The following is a 25,163-nucleotide window of genomic DNA, read 5'->3' on the forward strand; positions in this document are numbered from 1 at the left end:
ATCCCCCGTAGAGGATACATATATACATACATATACACGGGTGAATTATACTCGTGTGTCCGCACTGTCACGTTGATTGAAATAATTGGTTTATTCAAATGACGTTCGTTTGTTACAGCACGATCATATAGTATTCGCGAGAGTTTGGAGTCTATACGTATGCCTATACATACGTAGGCATGTATATCCGTTTCCCTCGCTGATCTGTGGATAACCTAGCAACCGTTTTCAGCGGAAACCTATGACACTGAACGAGAGAATAACGCTGTCGACGTCGGTGCATTTGTGCACAGACACATGTGTTGCAGCTCGAGGGCGCGCAGAGAAGGCTGGAAATGAATTCGTTGCATGTGTATAAAGCTACCCCGTTATAATACGTATCCCATAATCGTATTGCCGCAGCTTGCGCACGTCATTGACGACGCTTTTCCCCGCATCAACAAGCCCCGACTCTATATCCCGCGCTAATTCCCTCACTCTGTGTAGTTAATTATATATATATATATATATATATATATATGTGTATACATGTACAAAATTTGCAGATTCTGCAACCGAGTGAGCCGAAATTTTAACCCGACATACATTCTCCGACTTTGGAACAATTTCAAAAACCATTAGACTGCGATCATTGTAATCCGGATTGTAGTTTTTGAAGCGTAGAGTGAAAATAACGTACCAAGTTACGGTGGTTAAAATTTTACTCCGATCGAATTTAAATTCAAAGTTGAAGAATTCAATGACGGATCAACGATTGTTGCTCTCTCTTATCCAATTACTTCCGTCATCCAGTATCTTCTGATTCTCGGTGTATAAACTTTGTTCCTAGCACCCCGACTTTGATGAAAATAAAACATCGAGACCCGTATTCAGCAGCGAGCATCTTAATGAATAACAACTAGACGAAGTCTCGGAGCTCCGATAAACGCCGCCATCGAGTTTCAGATTATATCCGCGTTAACGATGTTATTCTCGTCTGCAGCGGGGGTTTAATTGCTCACGCGTAGCCCGTAAACACGTTGTCAATTATTGCCTACGCCTGAATACCGTCCTCCGATTGCCTCACCCGAATAATTGTGTTACCTATATACGCCGAAAGATAAATAAAAATATTACCGCCTTGCCTGCCGACTTTGATTTTGGTTATTAGATATTTTTCATTTTGTCTACGCAACTTTTCATAATTTTTTTCATAATATTCAAATATCTCGTTATCACTGTGAAAATATTATCGATTAAGGAACTCTGTTAGCGTTTGAACAAAAAAAAAAAAGATTGAAATGCTTTTCGCAGTTGGAACAACGATACATGAAATCCTGCCCCTATTCGAATTAACCCTGAATTCCTCATATAGAACAGAAACGTAACTTTCCAATTTGCAGGTCCGTCGGAGAACGTCGTTGAAAGAATTTTCGACAAATTCGAGGCCCACGAGCCGGCTATCGACGGGTGTTTGAAGGTTCGCGATGTGCGCGTTAATATTTGCAATCGCTAAAAAATCACCCGTCAGATTCAGTCGCGTGATTCATTTCGCGAAGCTCGCCGGAGTTATGGGCCCGGTGTATAAGCTGCGGGGTTTTCGCCCCTTTTGGTATACATACACAGATATCCCGGCTTCCTTTCCTTCCCGTTCACCATCCGTTCGTACGGTTACCACACGCACACACACACACACACACACACCCGTACCAACCCAGCCACCCGGTGAGAGTGACTGATTAAAGAAGTCCACGTCAGATGGAGAGAGAGAGAGAGAAAGGAAGAGATATATATATAGAGAGAGAGAGAAAGAGAGAGAGAGAGAGAGAACGCCCGTCAAAACGACGCGTTAATTGCACGCTGCCAGATTGATTAAGGCCTGAATCTTATTAGCCGTCGAGAAGGGCTATCCGAATCCAATCTCAGCCGACACTTCGCCTTTTCTGAAATGTCGAAAACCGGCGTCGGCTCATGCGGCGCAAACTTTGTGTAAGAAACATTAATGATGATAGGTACACACATTTATATATATATATATATATATATAGCGATAATTGTTAAGGGGATCGGTTCAATTTATTTGTATAAAACAATATTACCATAGTTCAAAATCTAACTATTTCTCAATCGATGAAATTCATTCCGTATGTTATATGAAAAAAATTTTATCGAAAGAATTTTCGCCACAGGGCAATATTCCGTGAATATGGGTATAATTGTAAATTTAATTCGAAGTGAAATAAAGTTTAGTTGAGAAATATAAAATATAAATCGTTTTTTAACTATGTTCAATTTTTTTTTTTTGTTTACGGCAGGCGTTACAGCCCCGGCCGTTAAGGGTTGAAACTCGGGGTATAAGTTGTGTTTTTCCGAATCCTCTCAATTATCTTTTATTAAAGACCCGGAAAGCGCTACAAGACTGTTATTTCCCCTTTTTGAACTCCGGTGTGACGTAAAGACGATTCTAAACGCGTTTGGCCGGTCTTTTCCTGCCCGGTTATTACGTGGGTCGCGTGCGTTTTACATGAGAATACAATCAGTGCAATTCAGTATATATTAGGTATAGAGACAGACGGAGGCCTGCAGAGAGGGGACATGCAGGCTGCTGTGAAATTTCCTCTCATTCAGGGGCTAATTCCGCACTCCAGGGTTGCGCGGTGCCCGGTAAAAAGTCAACCTTCGATTCGTTCCGTCAAAGGCACGTGGTATATATGGTAAATAGACGGAGAAAATTCGCAAGTGGATTGAATAGGTGGTAATTTTTTACTACATCGGGTGTACCTGCGGATGAATAGATTGCCCTCCCCGTATGTGCAGCCCTCTCGTCAAAGTGTACGAACGCAGAATTCCTCTCATTCTGTAACGATAGTTTTATTTTTTTTTTTGCCCCCGACACCGGTGAGTGAAAAATGGCGCAGAATACAAAAAAAAAATAATAATTTATAGGCAAATTCGAAAGAGCAAACGTATACGTAAATATAAATTCGCATATAGATACGTGTATATATATTTACGGTCATTTTTTTTTTACTCGGTTGATAACACGGCGTAAACAATATTATTATTATTATTCCTACCGCTGTTTCATTGAATAATGTATATATGTACTCGAGGTAGGTATAAATGTAATATATATATTATGTATGCAACGATAGCTGACGGACATGATCTCGAATAACGACTGATAAATATTGAATAAAAGTTGACGCGATATTTTTCGTTAAATATATGTGTATGCTGGGTTTTATTTAATTAGCTCGTTATAAGTTTAATTAATTTTCACGTTGTCCGAAGTGAAAAAATATTGTATAATTCAAACTCGCGTGATATCTACGGATATTGACATTTCACATGAGAGCAAAACCACAGCGATATAACCTCTCCGTCGTACGTTAATTTTGGCATTCCCGTAACTGTGGTTACACGCGTTGCAAATTTGTATCACTCGAAACGTGATAAATTCGGTGACGGTATATAAATTAGTATGAATAGAAAGTAAAAGAAAAAAGAAAGAAAAAACGGTGGCGAGCAAATGAGAAAATGAAAAAAAAAAAAAATATATGTTTGAATCGTAAAACCGACGAGCGCTACTCGTTAAAGTGTCGGAATATCAGTTGCAGTTGTTTCGTACCAACGTCCCGTAGATATAATACCCTGTATATACGTTCGTTGTACAATACATATAAAAGCGGTAAATTAACTTTGTTACGAATATATGGGCCGGCACAGCGGACCGAGAAACTGACATTAGTAATTAAAAGTTGGCAGCGGTGATTTCCGGCGGCGTGGCGTGCTGCAGCAGTCTGTAGAACTGATGTTACAGGTAAGCATTAACGGAGAATTAACAGAGGAATCGAACGGGACGAACGAACGAACGAACGAAGGTTTCAAACACATCCGGTATAATCGATACCCATCAACCCCCACGGAAGGAATGAATTTAATTGCAAATTACAAGCCGGTATTGAAAATGTTTTTTCCACGCGCCGTCGCTTCGTCGCAGCACCGATTCGTTTCAAATGATATTCAAGAATTTTCGATATAACCGACGAAAGTGTCGCTCGCAGCCGATCCTTGAAAATGGGGGTAGTTTTTATTTATCTTTTTTTCCTCGCCCTCGGTCGAGCGGCCAATTTCGCGGGATCTGAATTATTATTACTAACGCGACGACGATTTTTCGCCAATTCTATATCAGGTACCTACCTGCGCGTAATCCGCGACGATTAAGATAAGCTCCGTGCCCCGCCAAACTGCTACATCGCGGAGGTGAAGGGAGATGTATTTTCATTATTTCCGTACGTGTAGATCGGTAAGAAGTTACGGTAACGGTGAACGATATTATAAAGCGCAACGATTTTCTACGAGGATTTTATGCCCCGACGGAAAGGAAACGTTTCTCTGTTTCATCGCCCATCACCCCCTGAATCCACCCCATATATAATATATTTATAACATATATATATATATATATATACACGTGTACGCAGACGTATACGGCAGTGCATTGCCGAATGATATGACTTTGTAATAAGTTCCAAGTCGCGGACCATTGCCTCCTTCAAGAGTCTCGCTCGGCGTCTTTCATCCTCGTTCAGTTCTGCACCGAGTCGTCTGGTCGCGAAATGCAAATTTAACGATCGTGTGATTTGCAGGAAAGAACAACAGGCGCCGTTGGCTTTTCTCGGAGGAGAAAGAGACGAGAGTCTAATTCGTTCCATTTGAGACGTCATCGTTGACAGCCGAGGAAATCCTCGAAGACAAAAGAGAGGAGCGGCAAAGCTTCGGAAGCGGAACCCCCTCGATCCCAGGCGCCGGAAAAGAAGGGAAAAAAAGAAGAAAAAAAAAAAAAATACACGCGATATCGACGAGCGAATGGACGATCGAGATCCTTGAGGTGGGGATAATTGCTCTCCGATATAGGTATACGTACGTACGTACATAAATACATACATGCATGTACATAGATAAACACCGCAGAAGGGTTGGCAAAGGGAGGCCCTGACGTCACTGGGAACAGTTTCACCTATAATTGGATTTGTGATCAGTTTCTCCAAGATAACCCAGAGCCTTGCGATTACCCCCAACCCATCCTCGGATTACCGCCGCTGCACTTGCGAAAAAGTGAAACTAAATTATTTACACTCTCCTCGATCAATCCCCCCGCACCGCCCTGCCCACCTCCCGCGACTCCCCGCAAGGGTTGATTTCTCCTCTCACTTCGTTTTCAGCGGTTCGTTGGAAACAAAAAAATAAAAATAAAACAAATCTTGCACAAGTTGCGGTCAAGTTACGGTTACTTTAGTTTAACTCTTTGAACCAACGAGGAAGAAAAAGTAAGAGAGGAGGAGGAAGAAGAACGGAAGAAAAAAAATACGTTCCTCAATTTAATGCCAAATGACCGTCCGATCTTTGTAAGAAGTATTTGGTTTGCGGAGATTGGAAAACAGTTGAGATATAAAAAGAAAAAAAAAAACGGAAACGATGAGATCGAAGGGGGACGGAAGGTAAAGGAAGTCCAACCACCTTGTGATGCAGTTTCGCCAATTGTTTTACTTATTTTTTTTTTCGATTTCAGTTTCCTCCGCACAAATGTATGCAATCGAAGTTTTCCTTCGCGTATCGATGTACCTTACACATATCAAATTTACAAGCTTTCATCAATTTTGACTTTAACAGTTTCAATTCAATCATCGCCAACACGGGACAGAACCTGACACCTGAACCGACACCATTGAAATTACCGAACTATTCCGAAATCACGGATGGGGCGTTAAAGCCAGAGACGATAAGGGTTATTTGAGGAAAACAGCAGACAGGTCGGAAAGAGATCCGTTTGACAAGCGTCCGCGTTTCATACAGAGTTAATCAAATCGAAAAGTACACCATGCTCGCGATGTCTCAGGGAAAGATTGATCGCCGAGCATAGAGGCAATCAAATAAATGCAACCCCGGTACCTATGCATGTTACACGTACATTACCAACGACGAATCTCACGAAAGCGGTGATATGCAATGGTGGGTGGGTATGCACAGGTATACCTACCTAGACGATAATTGCGCTTTCAACCGAGAGAATTCCCTTTCGCCCGATCGGAGGAGCAGGATAGCCTGCAGGATTGTTCCACATCTACCTACCGCGCCTAGGCATAGATATGCAGACGTCCAGTTGGAGGTATGTGCAACGGATCAAGTTACGTACAACGCGTCTGCACGTGGGACGAGGTATGAGAGACACACCTGAGATATTGTGGCGAGAGTGTGCCGCGATGCGTATGATTATGCCAGTGATTATCGGTGGGTGTTGGAAGATGATGCGAAGTGGGAGAGAAAAGGAAAAAGGGAAAAGGGAAAAGGGAAAAGAGCTGTCGCTTCCCTCTTACCTCCGCAATTCATCCACTCCGAGGGAAGAAATCGCATTGTACTCGTTGGGCTAGGTATTTCTAATAACTTTCTCCTCCTCGTGTCTGCACTTCACAATCCCACGTTGGTAATCCGACACTATCGGTCGTTCCCCCTTCCTGTTCCTCCTCATCCTCTCCCTCCCTCCGGAATCTTTTCCTCCGGTCTTATTCTTTCCTCTTCGATTTCGCCAAGAATCAGGATGGCGCACCATCCATCCGCCCCGACAATTACTCGCCGCCATATTGTCCCCGGCTGTTTGACGAGGCGCGGGGCGAAGAACTCCTGCGATGAGACAACCCGGCGGATCAACTTTTTAATCACTCCAACGACGGGAAACGGGAAAACGGGAAAACGAACGACTCGATCCTTCCCGATTATTAATGCCACCGTTCCTTCACTAATATCACATTCGGGATATTCCTTTGCCGATAATCGTCACATGCATGACCATAATTACTGTAGCGATGCTTATTGCTCAAAGGATTTTTTTCACCTACCGATTTGGCCGTTTAAGGGATAAAAGCCACCTCTTACGATTTACCCCTAAAAATCGATTCATTTGATATATCTCGGTTTTATAAACCAACGTGACATAATTCGCTTCTAACAGACTATCATATACATGTAGTAATATTTTCACCCTTAAAAATTCCATTAATTATTCATTATTTGAGGTAAACTTTAGGTATGATTGTTACCTTTTAAAAGAGACACGTCTAATGTTTCTCAACTTACCACGACATGTTATCACACGGAGCGATGTACACCCCAGGTGCTCAAAAATATTGCAAGACTTGTAAGAAGTCGTGGATTCTTAGCCGAGCAAAATTCAAAATATTCCGCTAAAGCTCGTAGCTTCTCCGCCACGATTAAACCAATGATAATACAAGGTATATCGCGTTTATCGTTAGCCTCATTCTCCGTGAAGTACGTATGCTGAGATCAATATATTCGCACGAAGCGAAAGAAAGAGAGAGAAACTCGGGAGATAGAGACCATTACACAGACGAAAGCTATAACATCGAGATTCGATTGATCCGTGCATCAACCTCGCCTTCCACAAAGTTGCGCATGTGTAGACGTTTAGAGAAGTAAGCCTCGGAAGGCGGCGAGCGGTGAGTTGGAGTGAACATAAAGTTAATCAACCGAATAAACAGATAACAATATCTCGAGGTAAGATATTTATTGCCTATCGTAACGAAATCATTGAACTGCAACGCATCACCGGGTAGGCATGTAAACCGACTGGATATAAGAAATGCTTTCTTTCTCCTTTCTTCGACTTCGTCACCCGACCATCAATTCCCCAGAGTACAACGGTGATGTTCCCCTCGATCCGGTACGTCGCAAGCTCAACGTCACATCACCCCGGTTTCCTTCGCGCATGGAAAACGCGAATCGTGAGTGCCACCTGTCGCAGAAACGAGGCAGCGAGTCGCGGGGGTGAGTCCGTCGATCGAGAACGAATATACGTCGAAACGATAAGACTCGACGATATATTGACGAAAACATGACGGAGGGAGGGGAAAGAATCCGGTGGCAGCATCCTGCAGTTCTCGTGGCGGATAAAGAACCCCTCTGAGGGTCGAAAGCGACGGTCGGCACCCTGCTGTCAGCCCCTAGACTCGGCCGACTGGCGGCTACCCGTCGAAGGGGTTGCGAAATCCCTTCTTTACCGACGAGTCGTCGAGCTTCGGTGCCCTCTGCAGTATCAACGCCTGTGCTTGATCCTCGGTGATTCTTATCCTCGGCAGTGCAGCGCTTCTTGCACTCTGCCTTATCCTCGAGTAGCGTTGCGCTTCGCCGGAGCTTTTTTCCCGCTCTTCGCATCCCCCTCGCGCGTTTTTGAAGCGCGTCGAAATTAAAAGCGCCCAAAATAGAAGCACGCGAATATCGCGTCGCCGTGCAACGGTACGAACTGCAAGCTCTGCGTTTGACGGGCATGACCACAGATCGAGGAGGAGGAGGAGGAGGAGAGCAGCCACATGTGCAGTTAACACGGATGAGGGACGTGCACGCATCCAGAGTGAGTGAATGCGGTCAATTTGACGAAACCATAACCGTCGGAGGGTTTGTGGGGTGAAATTGTTTGAGGTTGGAATACATCGGTGATGCCGTCGTGCGCACTCCACGATCACCACCGAATCCCGTCCGAACGTGAGCTTTGCACCTTTTCTGTCCTCCGCACGCTGAACAAAGTGCCAATTTGGCGCAAAAGCTGCTGAACTCTTTATTTCTATCCTTGACAATTACTCTAAGTAGGCTGGCGTATTTTTCACCTCCCACCCTCGACGTCGACTGGACAGCCTGCAAGCTCCGCACCTCGGAAAGCCCCGGACGCTTTTTATCCGCAATTTTTTCCTTTTCGCCCTTCATTAACCCTCGTCTTCGGTCCGAACCTTATTATATTCGCGCATTTAGCTTCGGGAGCTGATCTCTGTATCTTTGGACAAATTGGAAACGTACATCAAGAATTGTCAGTTGTCCCTCCTGCAAGCTCTTTAATATACTTTCAAACGTGTTCAACGGTTTTTGAATTTTGAACTTTAGGGTTGTATTAATTCACGCTATGTTGAAATTTTCAAACCGAATGTCAAGTCTTCCGCTTTGCGGCTTTGAATAGTCGGAGTAAATATGTTTGTACGAAATAATTAAACGTGATTTTGGTGAAATAGAGCGATCGCAGGTTGTCTGCCGTCCTGAGGGAATTGAGCTGGGTAATAAACCTCTTGGAGTACCTAAGTTGCCGAGTCTCCGTTGAGTATAGTTAGAGGTAAGTAAAGTGATCGATCCGTGTTATCGCGGAGTGGCGAAGACGGACAGAAATAGAACACCGCCAAATCGACTCCTGTCGGATGACAAAGTCTGTTTTCAATCGACGGATCGCGTTCTATACCGTCGTCCGTGTCACTGCACGCATGTGATGGGAAAAATAATCAAAACCGATTTAGAAAAAACAGATAAAGACAAGAAAAACATTTAAAAAAACGGCATGCAATTGCCGCAGTCATACGCGTTGATAGAGAAAAAAGCAAAACGTCATCCTGTTCCATCTCGATAATAAACCACCACCACCACCACCACCACTACCGTCAATTTTATTCAATCGATCCTTTTTTCCGTTCGGTAGCGAAAATAGAAACTAAAAATAAACTTGTGAAATCGATTCAACGACCAACGGCGTTTCCCTCTACGTACGTACTATTATTTTCGAAACAAGTCACGGTTCGGGTGATTACAAAGCGTTTCAAGTCGTCGACGTTGGCTGCGGGTGAAAGCGTCGAGGGTTTTCCGTCGTTTGTAAGATTTCATTTCGTAAAATTTGCTTCTTTTTTTATGTGAAACGCAAACAACAACGCAGGCACGGAATGGCAATTTCAAACGCATTACCAGTCACTCGCCGAATGAAAAACGTAATACAGCTGCGCTCATCGCCGTGACTAACCGGCAGAATTTCGAATAGCAAGGTTGAGCGTGCTTCGGAAAATGTTGCAGGTACGCTTTGTTGTATCCAACGTTGATTAATTTTATTTGTCAGAAGTTTAAAGGAAAGTTCAAAGAAGAAAGAGAAAACCAAGAAAGTAGCGCAAACTACAGAGTACAACAAAAAAAAAAAAAAAGAAAACGCAACTACTTCTTCTCGAGTGACCGGAAGTTCGTCGAGAGAGAAACTCCTTGGGTCGGTAGATATTCCATCAGGGTACAAAACCCTGGGACACTTTGTATCGCGTGGTTCTTTTTTTTTTTTTTTTGAAATGTAGCGAAGAGGAGAAACGGAGGCCGAGGAATCTGAGAAATAGACATCGCCGCCAAGGCAAGACTGTTTTTATTTTCGGATCATTTTCTTATTGTTTCGAACCGACTCTTCGTACTTTGTACTTTTAATTCAGACACTAATGAAAAGCGTAGTCCGATCATTAACGTGATTGATACGAATGGCGAGCTGTGGGAAGAGAATGAGAAACAATGGCGCATCGGGGGACCGTCGTTGATTTATTTTCGGGTTGTTTATTCCCTGCTTTCTCTTTTCCTTTCTTTACTGTTAATTCGTTAAAGGCCCTGACAGAGAGACGTATAAAAGAAAACCGTCGACGAGGATGCGACCCGCAGAAAAACGGTCCGATAAAAAATTAGGGGCGAGGAACGAAGAAATTTGAAATCTACCAACTTTTCTCCCCGCACCCTCTTGATTCTCTTATTCTCCCTCGCTGTATTCGTACTTACGGATCTAACAAATACGACGTATAATTTCTCATCACGGGCTGTAGCAATTCGCCAATGGCTCGCTTTTTTTTCCCGATTAATCGCGTATAATCGATTATTTTTCCTAACAATCGGTGTTTTTTTTTTTTTTTTTACTCCCATGAACGATGCGATAGAACATCGGTTTACGTGATCAAAGTTTCAAGTATTATCATCGTCTTACTTACTAAGTATACCTATTTGATATAACAAGTGAAAGATAAATGAACATTTTCACCTAAAATTAAAAAAATATTTCAAATGAAGCAATAAATTATGAAAAAAAAACTTTTCCGCTATCGAGACTGCGTGCTAAAATTTACGACATTTTTTTTATCACGTGCACAATTTCAAAGAAATACGAAATAATCGATTAACCAATTGATTTTTCCCGATTCAATCGAGTCGTGTTCGATTATATTTTTCAACCGGATCAATCGATGCATCGATTATTTTCAGCTTAGTAGCCATCGCTGAATTATTCACTGACGTGCAGGACTTGACCGGCTTCGAAATACGCGAAATCATACCAAAACCCGATTATCGGTATAAGCTGATTACCTCAGAGGCTGCGGCGATCAGGATTTCCCATTTCCGTTGCCATTCTCCTTCCGATAAACGTGTACTACATCCACCATTGACACTTCACACCGTACACGCACACACGAGCGGAAACATAAAGCAGCAGGACTGAAGGATCAAGTCGAGCTTTGACGCGGACTTTCGATGGAAGAATTTCGCGACGTGCGCTCGTCACGATCTCGAATTCGACACTGAACTTTGAGCGGCGATGCGAGCTGTGTTTACAAACGTTACGTGCTGGTGTTTCTGCGCTTAAGTGTGCGAGTCTCGATCGTGAGGATCGGTTTACTCGACTAGTGCGAAACCTGAGAAACAAGATTCGAGATAAGTTTTGAACGAGGCGTAGAAGTTGGATATATCGAATGCCGAAGGTGTTCCTCTCGATTTGGCAAAGCCCGATCTTCGTTCCGCGGTCAGAGTTATGCATCCGGCTGATTAGCTTATGACGCACGATTTGGTTGACGATCGTTATGACGCCTGCTGGAAATCAGAAATTCATACGCGAATTCGTGCAAGCTTGTTACAGACATACTCGTGGCATGTATGGCGCGTTGCGATTGGCAGTTTGCGCTTCAACTTTTCCCATAAAACGAGCTAACAAATTATATTTCCCTTTTTTTATTACTCGCCTCGTAAACGTCTCGCATAAAAATGGCGTTTCCGCGGATTTTTATGAAATTTAACATGCTCGTAATATTTAACAGAAGGGGGAGCAAAGAGAAAAAGTGTATCTCTTAGCAAAAACGGTTCGCAATTTGGTCAGATCCTTTTTTCCCTTCTTCTCTCTCTCTCTCTCTATGTCGCTCCTTTAAACTTTAGATTATATAATTTCAATATTTAATGCTGCGTAAAACCCATCATTTCTCACCTAATTACACGTGCCGTAATTGTTGGCTTATTGTGAAACATTTTGATATTACAGCGATTCTTGAAGATCACGATGCCGCGATATTCGGGTTTTCAAGTACACTCAACCTGATCCTGTATTCTCAATACTGAGTTTCGGACTCAACGAAACGAATCGCAAAGTGGAAAATTCAGTACACGACGATTCTCGCGTTCTTTGTTGATCTCCTTTTATTCACTCCATCGGAAACGGATTTCTTGAGCTGTCGGAAGATAAAATCTCGAATATCGGATAATTCATTGTATGTTTTATATCCATATATCCACATACTGTGCTTTGTGAAACTCGCAAACCTTTCATATTTGCTCATGAATGCTATTTGAGAATCTCTTCTTTTTTTTTTTACTTTGACATATAAATATATTTATCCCAGATGTGAATAGTTCCAGTAGCAATTTTCTCAGATGTCCAGGTTATTTCTCTTACGTGGTAAAAATTTGTTCAAACTATAACACCTGCAGAGCTTTCGAATTCTCAATTTTCCCATCTATCGCAGACTCTGGTTATTCGCCCGGGACACGAAGTAAACATTTTGAACTCTACGATGAGAAAACTCGCTTTCGCATAATCCGAACAAGTCTAATAACACTGCAAAAAACGAGTTTAATCGACTCTGGACGACGACGAAAAGTTAAAAGTAATTGTTTTGCATTACTTGAAAACTTGAAACAAAACGTTGCGTGTAAAAAATTGATTCGGATGACGAAAAAAAAAAAATACTTCGAGGGAACGCGGCAGGAAAAATCTGAAAATATATTTCGGCCTGATCAGGTGTGTACCTTGTAAACCAACCGCAACGATGTTATACACCCACATAACTCCCCTCAAAGCAAGGCGAATAAATTTGAATTTTATGAAACGCAGATCAGAACCAAGGTACGCGTATACATACCTACGTAGTATACGGGCTTGCAGTGAATTCGGGTACAGAAATTGACCCGAATTCTCGAAATCGTTCCTGCGCAGCCAGAAGCTAAGCTGCACAAGGACGTGTACCTGCAGCACGGAGGGCGGCGAGAGAGAGAGAGAGGGAGAGAGAGAGAGAGAAAGATAGAGAAATATAGAGAGAGAGAGAGGGACGGAGGTCAGGGCGTGTTATTAAAGTAGTAAATTTCATCCTTGGTGGCTTGATATGGATTAGACCCAGCGCGGAGGGCAATGGGGAGAAGAAAGGGGTGGGGGGTGAATCCGAGACCGTCGGAATGTCGGAAAACAAAGTAGTAGCCGTGGCGGCGCCCGTGTAACTCGGTTTCCTCCTCCCCCTCCTGGTTCCTGGTTCCCGGTTCCCGGTTCCCGGTTCCGAGCTTTCCTCCCTCCTTCCATTGTTCTCAAGAATCGAGCAGCAGCACATCGCAAACTTCACCCCAGAAACCCCCCGACGAACTTTACGACGTCCCGATAGTGGGTCAACTATTTCCCCCGTTTGATTCAAGTTTCGCATTCCCCTTCCGTCCCCCGCCGATAAAGTTTTAGGCAATCCTAACCGGCGATTGTCCCCCACCCCACTTAAACACGACTAACCGTAAATGTTAATTAAGCCGTGGAAAATTTTATGCTCCTTACCGCGGTTCCTTTGGACAACCGATCGGAGGTTTCTTCTCCTTGTATAATTGGAGAGAAAAATTAACAAAGGGACTGTAACCGCCGTTTATGCAAAAACAAAAAAAAAAAACATTCTGCTGGAAATATTGACTTTACACTCATTTGCTGAAGGGATGTTTTTATTTTTTTTTTTATTTTTTCAATCGTGTTTTGTGGCTGCTGTAGCCGGAATATCTACTATTTAATGACTCGCATTATATTTTTACGTCACTGTCTTGCGGCGGTTCGATGTTGGGGTTAGAATAAAAAAAAACAAAATAAATGAGTCGTGTTATAACGACATTAAATTATTTACTCCTATCACATTTTCACCAACACTTGAATATTGGTACAACGACACTAGTTTCCCCGTAATTCCTTATCGACTGCGATTGTAATAAAAAATGAACACTCTCTAATTGCGCAAAAATTGCGAAAGTTCAAAATCACAGGTAAACCGAAAAACTTTTGACCCGTTACACACACGCAACTTCAAAATTTATAGGGTGCAACAGAGGTGAAGAATTCTTCCCGCGATTCGGCGGGGCCGCCGGTCCATAGTTGCAAGAAACTGGCTAGCGGCCAGCGCATTAACCGGGCAAGGTTCTTTTCGCGAGAAATTGCAGTCACAAATCCCATTGGCTTTGCCCGGCTGGCGGTAAAGGTGGAGAGACCTGTGAAGCTAGAGCGAGAGATAAAGAGAGAGAGAGAACAAGAGAGAGGGAGAGGGAGAGGGGGGAGGCTGCAGATCGTCGACTTCGGTTCGCGAGGGGGACTCGCAAGATAGCGGCACCGACTCCTGGGGGGCCTGCTAGGCCGTTACCCGTAATTGGACGCTCCTGCATAATTGTTCCACCCCCATCCTTCACCCCCCCCCCCTCCACCCCCCTCCTCCCTCTCCCCATCAGCACCGTCGCGGATGCGAACCCGACTCAAACCCCCAATTGATGCTTGGCATCTACCCGAATTGCAAAGTCTGACCTGACGTCAACGTCCGGCGCAACGACTCCGTCTGCGATCGTTGAAAAGCTCTATTTTCACTAACGATGGAATGAGAGAAATTTTTATTACAGGTTACCGCTCAGTCCTTAACTATTTCAATTTTTTACCACAATCGAAAAATATAGGCCTAGGTAGAAAATGAAAATTAGATTTTTAGCCGTTAACGGAAAGTCTGGTATCCGTTACTATTCTTTCGCAGTAATGCTTGTGCGAGAATAAATTGACGTTAAAGCCTTGTTCAACTAAAAAAGTAGAGTAAACCGAAGAAACTGATTTTGCGTTGCAATAATCAAAGAAGGATCGACAATAGCGCAAAATGGTTACGTGTTATACCTCGTTTTTCATAATTCCAACAATATTCAATCAGTTTTTTCAACGATGCCTGATTTACTCAATTTTTCTAGTTACTGTAAGAAATGAAACTTTTCTCAGTGTGGGAAGAAGTAAACTCCCATTGAACTCTATCGTTGCAACAGCGGTCTTAGGGAACGTTTTGCCAGAAATAAAACCGATTTTGTATCTCAGCAGACTCGTAGGTATTGTTCTTAAAATTGTAAAATAAGATTCTCCGACTCCGATTTGATCGCAACTTGTGTATAATTTTCAATCAAGTCTTCTCGGACGACACATCGCCGATTGTTTCCGTTACGCGAACCGTGTTTAAGGGTGATATTTTTCGCGACACTGTAAGAGGTGTGAAATCCTTTAATTCCGTTTTATTGAGTACGGGACGAGAGGGAAGAGCTGCTGCCGATGGACCGAGTGAGAGTCGGGACGATTTGAGCGAGGAGAGTGATAACGTTTGGACACGTTCCCGGGGAATTTCTCCCCGAGTTTTCTCTCCTCTCTTCATTGGCATCCAGACCACGCGACAAGCGTATTGTTGTCCTCGCTCATAGAGCAAATCGTAAAAGAATTCGCGTCCACGCTGTATATATCACTTCCTTTTATCGCCGATCTAATCACGCCGTTCGTTTCTCTCGTTCCTATATCTCTTGTTTTCCATATTTTTACTCACGTCCTTATCGTATTGCCTTTTATTTGCTTCTTTCGTTGTTTCGGTGAAAATCTGCTGACGAGTTATACGTATAGGTATACATATGTACGTATACGTACAGTCACGTGCTTTTATTCCATTCCGACGCAGGAAGAATAATTTAATATAATATCCTCATCTGACCGCCGACGGTGTGTAATAATTAAAGAGTATACCTCTCTGACGAGAAGTAATTTCGCCAAGTAATTTCTCCTTTCCAAATCGAGCGCAAATACAATGAATTTCGAGTGTGCCGGGAGTATTAATCATGGCTGAAATTTTAAACGAATTACCATCTCCTTAAATATTGACACTGTAGTCGAGCGGGGAGCGAGGTGAGGGAGGAGAAGGGAGTAAGGGAGTGGAATCGAGTCCTGAGGGCCGCCAAGATGGGTCTGTCAAGTCGGCTTGCCTCTCCCTCCCCCTCCCCCTCTTTGTCTCTTCCGGCTCGCCCGAGGTGAAGTCTGAGTCAATTTAATTCTGATTAATTACTTCTTAATTAATACAAACGTGTCTGGCAAGGAAATAGAGTATTACCGATAAGGCGATTAAACAGGATCCTTTTTATTCGGCGCAGGATCGGAGCCTCCGCTCTCTCGAATAACGATCGCGTTCCGCCACAGTCGCTTGTTTATTTCGTTTAATTTTCTTTACTTCTTTCCCTTCTTACTTTTCATTTTTTCCCGTCTGCGGTACAGGATACGTAGGTACCTACTTTGCGTACGGGTAAACCGAATTCTCACCGTGTCGCAAACGAAGTTCGGTGAGTGTATCTTTTGCTCAAGAAAGAGAGAGATAAAAAAAGAGAGAAAAAAAGAAAAAAAAACGCCGAGAAACGCAAGAGGGGCGGATACGTTTCGTTCGAGTTTATCGAAAGCTTCCAACCGACTGCAAGCCTCTCTCGCATGGGAGAAATATTGCTTTTCTTGAATTTGGAGGAGGCGGAGAGCGAAAGAGAGAGAGAGAGAGAAAAACTGATTTTCCTACTCACTCTGGGGTTCATGCGGAAAGTGACGAATTCGTGACTATAACAAACTCAGGGTGCCCGCAGGATGCGGTGAGGAGGCAGAGCCGCCGCCTCCGCCGCCGCCTCAGCATCCCTCCTCGGGGGAATTCAATATTTCTTAAATTTTAAATCACTCCGTTTAATAAATACGTTATGATTTAATCTCGGGTTGGAGAGGCAGCGAGAAGTCAGCCGAGACACGGAGCGAGGGAAGCTGCGGAAGGAGGGGGAGGATAGCAATAATAACGCCGTTTGGAAAGGGAAATGCGAAAAACGGAGGAAAAAATTCAACGTCTCAATGCGCGACGGTGGTGCAAACCAGAAATCTCTCCCGGTGACCTCGCTCTACCAACGAAAGCTCGGGAGAGGTCACCGAGCCGGGATTCCGGCTGAGCTTTTTCTAGCGGCGGAGAGGAAAATTGCGTTAGCCTTAAGCCGGTCGGAGCATCTGTGCGCATACGTATGCACGAAACGTGTATATTTCTTTCCGGGAGACGTTAAACTTTCGCTTCTCTCCGAATAAACCCTCTGCAAGCATCCTTATAGGTACAGATCATTCAAGCTGTATAGGAACCGGGAAAACTCCTCACGCAGTGACAGGAAACGAGAAAGAAAATATGTCTGCACGGGTATGCGTATCATTTATACGTACATAACTTTGGATTTCTGTCGACGGTAATTTACCAACGATATTTGTAAATTGTATAAAATATAAGCACCTGTTTGCTTCACAGAATTACCGTTGGACGATTCGGAGGTTATTTGTTTTTACAAACCGGAATCTCGGGAAATTTTAACCTGCGGGCGTGTGTAATTCAGACAAATCTAAAACACCGATCCTCTTCGAAAATACAGACTGTACAGCTATCGAGTGGAGAATCCGTTCCCTGCGGAGGACTGCAGTTGCGGAATTCGCGTAATTCAATATCGATAGACCGGCTCGTCGGTAATAAAAGCAGCTACTAATTTAACCTAGTGAAAACACGTCCGACGGGCTTTAAATCGCGCGGATAAATAGAGGAAAAGAAATTCGAAAGCTGCAGTGTAAATTCATACCTCCGCGTATCGGGGGCCGGTCTTCAAACCGCGAGCTTTCGTTGCGAGTTACACGTACCTGCGTATAACTCGGGTAATTTAGGTCGATAACTAATTAACGAACTGTACATTTTCGCAGAGATCGGGATTCGGTTGCTACGAATGCATCGCTGAACGAGATTGCAGGGGAAGTGGTACACGTAGCGCGGTGGAAGTTGGTACGCCTGATTCTGGAGCCTCGCCTTTCGCACAGCGGCAAATCGGATAATTCTTGATTGGATGGCAATCACCGTGCACAATCCGATCGCGTACAGAACCCGAGTAGGTATCGTTTTGAAGAGCGCGACGTCAACTGCGAGAAAAAAAATTAGATAGAGGAAAGGAGAGAGATCGAGCTGCCTAAGATGATTCGACGCGTGTTCCGAAGCTTGCAATATTCATCGTGGCGTAGTGTCACTTTTTTTTTTATAAAAACTCCAAATTCTTGTAGTAAATGTACGTAGAAATGCTTGGTACACGGAGCAGGCGTCGCTGATTAAGGATAAAAGGCAATTTTTTTCCAATTTTTCATAAATTATGTGTAGTGTAGAAAAAAAAGTAACGTTTGTTCGCCTTGTTGACATTCTACAAAAAACACAAAACTGTTGGACCTATGAAGCTGATATTTTTATGGCCTGTTCTGCATATGTGTAGCTATATCCCGAAATACCATAAAAATTATTGATTAATATTTAATCCATTGTTTAAACAATTTGAGTTGAAAAAAGAGATCGAAAATTTCAAAACTCGGCTGTTATTTCAATTTTTTTTAAATCGAATTTGCATAATTCTGCTTCAGGAGATACCGGCAAGTGTACTTTTCAATAATCTCTTTGTTTTTGTTTCAGATGCTCTAAAGTTGAGGTGTGTCAGTCAGATGTGAATAGGAATAACTTCACGCGGCCATACCAGCAAGATTCACCATCAAAAACTAGCAACAAATTTTTTTACATCACTTTATAACTTCCTCTGTTATTTGTAAAAAATTTGAAATCATTGAATAGTCATTGCCGATGACCGTTTAAATTTATATCTACGTTATATCGAGCTAAGCTAAAATTTGTAAAAAATTTCTCCTTCACGGATTTTTTATCCGGTGTTAGGTGAGAAACGAAATAAAAAAAAAAAAAAAAAATGTTGCACTGTTTGAAGAGGTTCGGCAGGCTAGAATCGAGTAGCAAGGTATATTTTACCTGTCAAGAATTGGCAAAATCGATTCAGAACTGCGATGTAATTGTTTTTTTTTTTCCCCTTTCTTTCATTGTTTTTTTGTTTTTTACTTCATCCAAAATTAATGAACTGAAATTATGCGAAAACCGAGGCAATAAACGCGAACGACGTTTTTGTTTCCAAGAGAGGATTGATCGTTGTTTTTTCATCTTCTTGCCAACGAACGAACAGCCGAATCGAGTAGATGAATAAACGAGTTATTGCAGTTAGATGAAAAGGCGAGTAAATAAATAAAATGCCGTGAGAAGATTTCGCGCAAAGAGCGCGGAATGAAAGAATAAAAAATGAAACATAAAAACAGGAAGAGAAAGAAGAAGAGAGAAAGGGCAGCGCGGGTATCGCGCGCAATAATGGAAAAGCGTAACGCCTCGCCTTGGAAGGAGATAAAGTTAATATCTCGAGCCCGGTTTTGTAATTGCCAATTATTTCGGCTTACGTCGCTCTTTGTTCTCGCGGCTTTAAGATCCGCCTTCAAACCGCGGCCGGAGGTTGGCCGGCATTTTGCAGTGTCGCAAGTGAACCGTCGAGACTTGAAAGTGAATTTGTAAAATTATTCTTTGTGTTTGTAAAATTATAGGATATGATATCGAGAGAGCTGGTTTAGATTTTTGCCGTTTTTCCACCCTTGAAAAAGAAAAAAAAAGAGAACTCTCGACTTTAAAAATGTTCGCAAATTCCTCGCATACGCGGAAAATCCACGGAGGTCGGATTTTCCTCGGCCGTCATTCGCACGCCTCCGTTCTTCACCCATGTGTGAAAATGTCGAGAAAGTTTGAACCTCGCCATGGAGCTTTAACGCTTCATCTTACAAACGGAGCAGATATCGATGCAGTCGAGTTTGCGGATGGACCGCAGAACTGGACGCGAATTACGAGGGTTGCTACTTCGCAACGCTAACGCGCTTATATACTTATGGAATAGCAAGCTGCTTGCTCAAGACTTGGGATCCCCCCTTCCTTCGTTATTGCCCATTAAAGCGACCTGTACGTTATGGGTTTACGTTGCCAATTATCGCAGGAGGTGCACGGATTTCAGGGTCACGTTTAGTAATCATTCAATGGAATGAGGGAATTAATCTGTATGTGGACAAAGATTTCGAATTCCCTGATCTGGTTACAGTTTAATAATCAATTACACAAATTGCATAAAAATTACTAACAAATTGCTTAAATGGAAACTCGAAGAACGAAAAGAATCGTAACAATTCATACGTCGATATAAAGTGTAGAAAATTTTTATCCACGGACGTTGAAAATATTTCATCACAGTTGTGTTTGTTTATACGACTTTAATTGTTTCGTTTAAGAAAGAAGAAGATAAAAATGGTGACGAAATCCGCTCTGTTCTACCCTTCCGAGGTATTGCAAATCCCGTTTCGTATGTCGAGGTGGAATCAACTTATTGATTTGGAACCTTGCACGAATAACTGAAACCTGTTGTAAAAATAATATCGAACCAGCAGCGAATAGAAAAAAGTAATTCGTGGATATGGATGAAAAAAAGTGAGATTTGGAGAGCCGATTTTGTTTTATTTTTTTTATTTTAAATATGACATGCAAGCGGCGCACTACAAAACGCGATTTTTATCCGTGTATTCCGGTGTATCCGATTTGATTAAATTCGAAATAGGAATTTTAGAGTGTTCGAGGCGAAGGAGGGTTGCCTGCCGGGACACGCTGCACACCTTGTGACGTATACATACACGCTATACAAGGTATGCATACGCAGAAACCGGGGGCGGCAGCGCCGAACATAAAAGTCAAATTTGAATTTGAAAACACCTGCTCACCTACCTGCCCTTTGCTAACTTTAATAAGATTTTTTTACTTTCGCATAACCCAGCCGTGTATACCTTGCACGTGTAGGTGCATAGACGTGTAAATAATATACAAGTTACATAAAAATGTCTGCGTATATGTCGGCTCATGCGGAAACCCGCGCATCAATATCCATATCGCCCCTTGCAAAAGAATAAGAAATAACAATGAAATCACGTCTAGCCTGCAGTTGAATTCGTCGCCTTTGTGTGCGTGTGTGTGTGTGTGTGTAGCATAGCTTATATTTATTCCTACGAACGCGTATATTTTTATTTACGTCATATTGTGATACATGGTAGAGATTCGCGAGGGATATTCGAAGATGAAATAAAAATGAATGATTACAATCCACGTCACGCGCGGCAAATGATATCGATATGTAAATATAATTGCGATTCTAATTTATCTAAAATCTAAAGTATCGTTAAATCATTACTTGCGGTAAAAAAATTTCAAAATGAAAAACTATCAATTTTCAAGGTATATCTTTTCGGGAACACGGGTTTACATTCGTTGGCATGTTTATTAAAAAGAAAAAAACGACATAGCGATTATACGCGCGTGTGACTCGAAAGATTCGTTGAAAATCTGTGTGAAAAATATCAGCTCCCTTTGTTTCTTCGCTTTTTATTTGCTTCAATTTTCGCTGATCACGGAATAAAGCGGGACAGATCTCTTGCGTTGGTATACCTTGTACCTCGCGTAATTTCGGAAGTAGGTAAGAAAACCAGGCAGAATTTCCCAAGAGTCGAATAACAAAGCGTACGCCGAACGCGTTCTCGTTATTAGACAGGTTACGAATTCCATTCGCGTTTGAAAATCTCTAGGAAACTATCCCAGGAAGTCTCGTCGATCCGTCGCAAGAACGGCATAAGCAGCATCGGAGACGGGAGACTCTGACGATGAGATATTTCTCTCTCTCTTAAAACGTCTGCTGCAGCAACAAACTCGACGTTGTCTGCACAACAACTTCTCTGTTTATCGCTACTTGTTTCCCCCCCTTGTTCCCCCGCCGGTCGCGCTCCTAATTAGAGACTTTCAGTTGTAAACGAGACCGGGTTGCACGGTTCGAGTTTCCGCGTTGACGTTAACCTGCAGACCTCCCCCCACCTCCGAACCGGGGAATTTGAGTACGAAACTCGCCCAAAATGCACTCAAACTTTATACCCCCTTCACGTTTCTTCTCTCATTTTCTTTTCCCCTCCAGGATTAAGCAACCTACAACCTGCCTGGTACAAAACCACATTCCCAAAACAGAGACAAGCGTCGATCGATCCTTAGAATTTGATCCCGAGGTAGGTTGTTCAACGGTCATTTTTGTTTCCGAATACTTTTTTGACGCGAAACGCAGGACGGAAACGAAAACTTACTTATAATGTGTAAATAATCAGAGAACTGGGGTGAGTATGAAATTATACAATAGTGCATGCACATAATGTGTATATATATATATATATATATATATATATATATATATATATATATATATATATATAAATGCACATTGTAGACGTCGACGTGAACGCGACGTGCATAAAAATGTCGCAACGTAGTCGCGAGGAGGCCCCGTTCGTGTGCAGATGCATACCCAGCAACAACGGAATAAGGAGGACGTTGTATAAGGTGAAGTTTGGATAATTTCTTCTCACCCGAGCGTCGCGACGCGGCGTCTCCTCCTCGTCGTTGCCGCAGAACCAACCCCCGGCACGTCTTGTGACGGAATACTAAATGCGAGAGGGAGAGAGAGAGAGTCTTCCTCGTCCTAGGAAGCGAAATTAAGTTTCGAGTTCAACTTGTGTCACTCGTCCGCACAGCGCGAACGTATGTCGCGTTCCTGGCTCGACTTAACCCCGAGTCTCCGCTGATCGTCTATTGATAGATACTTTTTTCGAAAAATGAGAACAAAAGAAAGGAAAAACCGAACAAACGGATTTTACGTAGCATATGGAAAGAGCAAATGATTGATTTTTTTCGTCTCGTCGTGTCGCTGCAGCATCGATTTTTCCAGATGTTTCGGAGAACGGATGGTGATGAAATTATTTTCAAACAGAGATCTAGCTTCCGTCCGATTCGTATCCGCAAAACGGACGCGCAATGCTCTACCGGAAAATCAAGTTTGTTATTCTAAATGATACAAAAAATGTAGGATATTTGAATGATTGAATCTGGAAATTCGAAAACACACCAAGGCGAGAAAATAAGATTCGCTGGAATTAGATACTTGGCGATAATTGGATAAATTTCAGCCTGAAATTACGATTTTTCCAGTATCCTTTAAAAAATTATGACGCTGATTGATGAAGTTTTTTTTAACACATTAATGCCAACACCTTCGATATTGTCTAGTGACTAACTTACTTGCTGCTTACCAATTTACAAATAACAGCCTGCAATTTTAAGAAAGTGCAATTTATTTTCAAAATTCCCCCGACGTTTCCCTGCTGTAAGATATTTCCCAAGTTTTACCGATTTCCAAGTTTTTCCTGTGCGTACGAACCCTGCCGATACGCTTGCATTGAACCGGAATGAAGCACCTACCGTCGCAAGGACTCGCGAATCCAGAATACAAAAGAGAGAAGGAGAGGAAGAAAAAAAAAATGGGAAAGAGAGCGATGATGCATAAATCGCGAATCAGGATAAGAGAAGAAACGGGGGTCGTTTGACCTTTTCAAGGGAGTTCGGCTATCGGTTGAGGGTCGCGTCGATTTGCCAAAACATTTGTTCCCCGGATCGGGGTCCCTAACGCTCGCGCCTCTGAGTTAACGATAAAAAAGAGCAATGCTCCCCGCCCAGTAACGTTCGCCAATCTATTTCAGCGCGCAAACCTCGGTTATACACCGCCGTCGTACGTGTGGAGGGCGGGGGCGGGGGCGGGAGGGGGGGGGGGGGTGATAGCGAAAGCCCAACTCCTTAATACCGGGATTTGCGGAGAGATCTAAAGCGGCTACGTGCACGCAATTTTTTGCAAATTCGCCCGGAAGAAGCCGAGGCGCGTATCCTCTTCACCCTCGCTGCAGCAAAGTTCACCCCATGAGTTGCAGCAACCCTTCCGAGCTTGCGGTTCCGGCCGTTACCTAATGCGTATAAAATGGCCCGGTGATCCTCCCCCCAAGTCCTGCACGTAACCGCCTCGCGTTTAGATTTCATCCCTCGGGCAACGTTCGAGTTATACCTGCACCGATCAATCTCAGGAATTGAAATTTAAAATGCGCAAATTCTTTCATTGCTCGAATCAACCTTGCTTACGAAGCTTTTTTTTTTTTACGCGAAATGCAGCGAAAGTGAGATCGTCCTTTCGTCGTCGCCTCTCGAGGCTTCGCGTCGGACGCTGGGGGATTGGGGGGAAAGCGTGGCAACTCGAAAAACCTCCCCCCCGGTTTGGAAAGGGTCGTACCTTTGACCGACGAGCAAACAGAGGCGGATCACGTCCCCGGTCCCGAGGGATGGCGTTTAGTACTTTCGACTCCTCCCCTTGCCACTCGCAAGCCGGGACCACAAATTACACAAAACACTGATATAAATCGCTCGATAACGCAGCTCGCCTCCGGCGGCACCGATATATCGTGTAGTAGGGAAATTTGGCAAAGTGCCGGGCGTAGCTCGCGGTTTTACAGGAACTCCGAGCGCTCGACAACGACCGTCCAGAATTTTTGCTAATTGCAAAAATGTGGAAGGGAAAAAACGTTAAAAGTTGCTGCCGATGTATTTTCGTTCACCCCGTTTTCGAATATTTATCGCGCACGGAAGCATTCGACGAGGCGAACCGTTTTATACGGATACGAGATTCGTTAAGGTTAGAAACGATTTATCGTGTTTTGTCTCCGAAGCTGCACTCGACTCTATACAGTCAGTCAACTTTTCCTCAACAGCTGTATTTACGCCGGCGGCTATCTCCCCTGTAACGCGTTAATGTCGCCGTATAGCGAAGACTCCTAAATCACTCTATTCACCCTATTTTGTACCCGCAAAACCCGCTTAGCATCAAACTCCCAACTTCAAGACTTTGCCTCTTGCCCCCCCCCCCCCCCCCCCCCCTCCCTCTGTTATACAACCAAAGTTTCGTAACGAGCTAGGTGGAAAAAAATTGTTTCAATATTTCTTACCCCCGCAGCCAAGGCGGTGTTTAACCGGATTTGAAATATAAATTTCTTCTTTCGGTATACTTTGAACATAATAATAACGCCGTGCGAGATAGACGCTGTTAGAAAATCATTCCGGCGGATATTTCTGATTACAGGCAGAAAAAAAAATACAAAAAAAAAAAATAAGCAATTACATCCCTCACGAAGCTTTCTACACTTTCCA

At 43.2% G+C, this 25,163-nt stretch overlaps 1 protein-coding gene across 6 annotated transcripts in view; it reads right to left on the reverse strand.

Annotated features, from left to right (window-relative positions):
* Positions 1 to 25,163, reverse strand: part of LOC124306788 (teneurin-a) — a 489,347-nt gene that overhangs the window by 299,097 nt on the left and 165,087 nt on the right. Inside the window, exon 1 of one of the 6 annotated variants that reach the window (XM_046767796.1) lies at positions 11,185 to 11,201. The exons of the other annotated variants lie outside the window; for them this stretch is intronic. The gene's annotated coding sequence lies outside the window, so the exon portion shown is untranslated. Of the gene's footprint in view, positions 1 to 11,184; positions 11,202 to 25,163 lie in introns of those variants that run through there. 6 annotated transcript variants of the gene reach the window in all.

This window comes from Neodiprion virginianus, chromosome 6, assembly GCF_021901495.1.
Source record: "Neodiprion virginianus isolate iyNeoVirg1 chromosome 6, iyNeoVirg1.1, whole genome shotgun sequence".
Classification (NCBI taxonomy): Eukaryota; Metazoa; Arthropoda; class Insecta; order Hymenoptera; family Diprionidae; genus Neodiprion; species Neodiprion virginianus.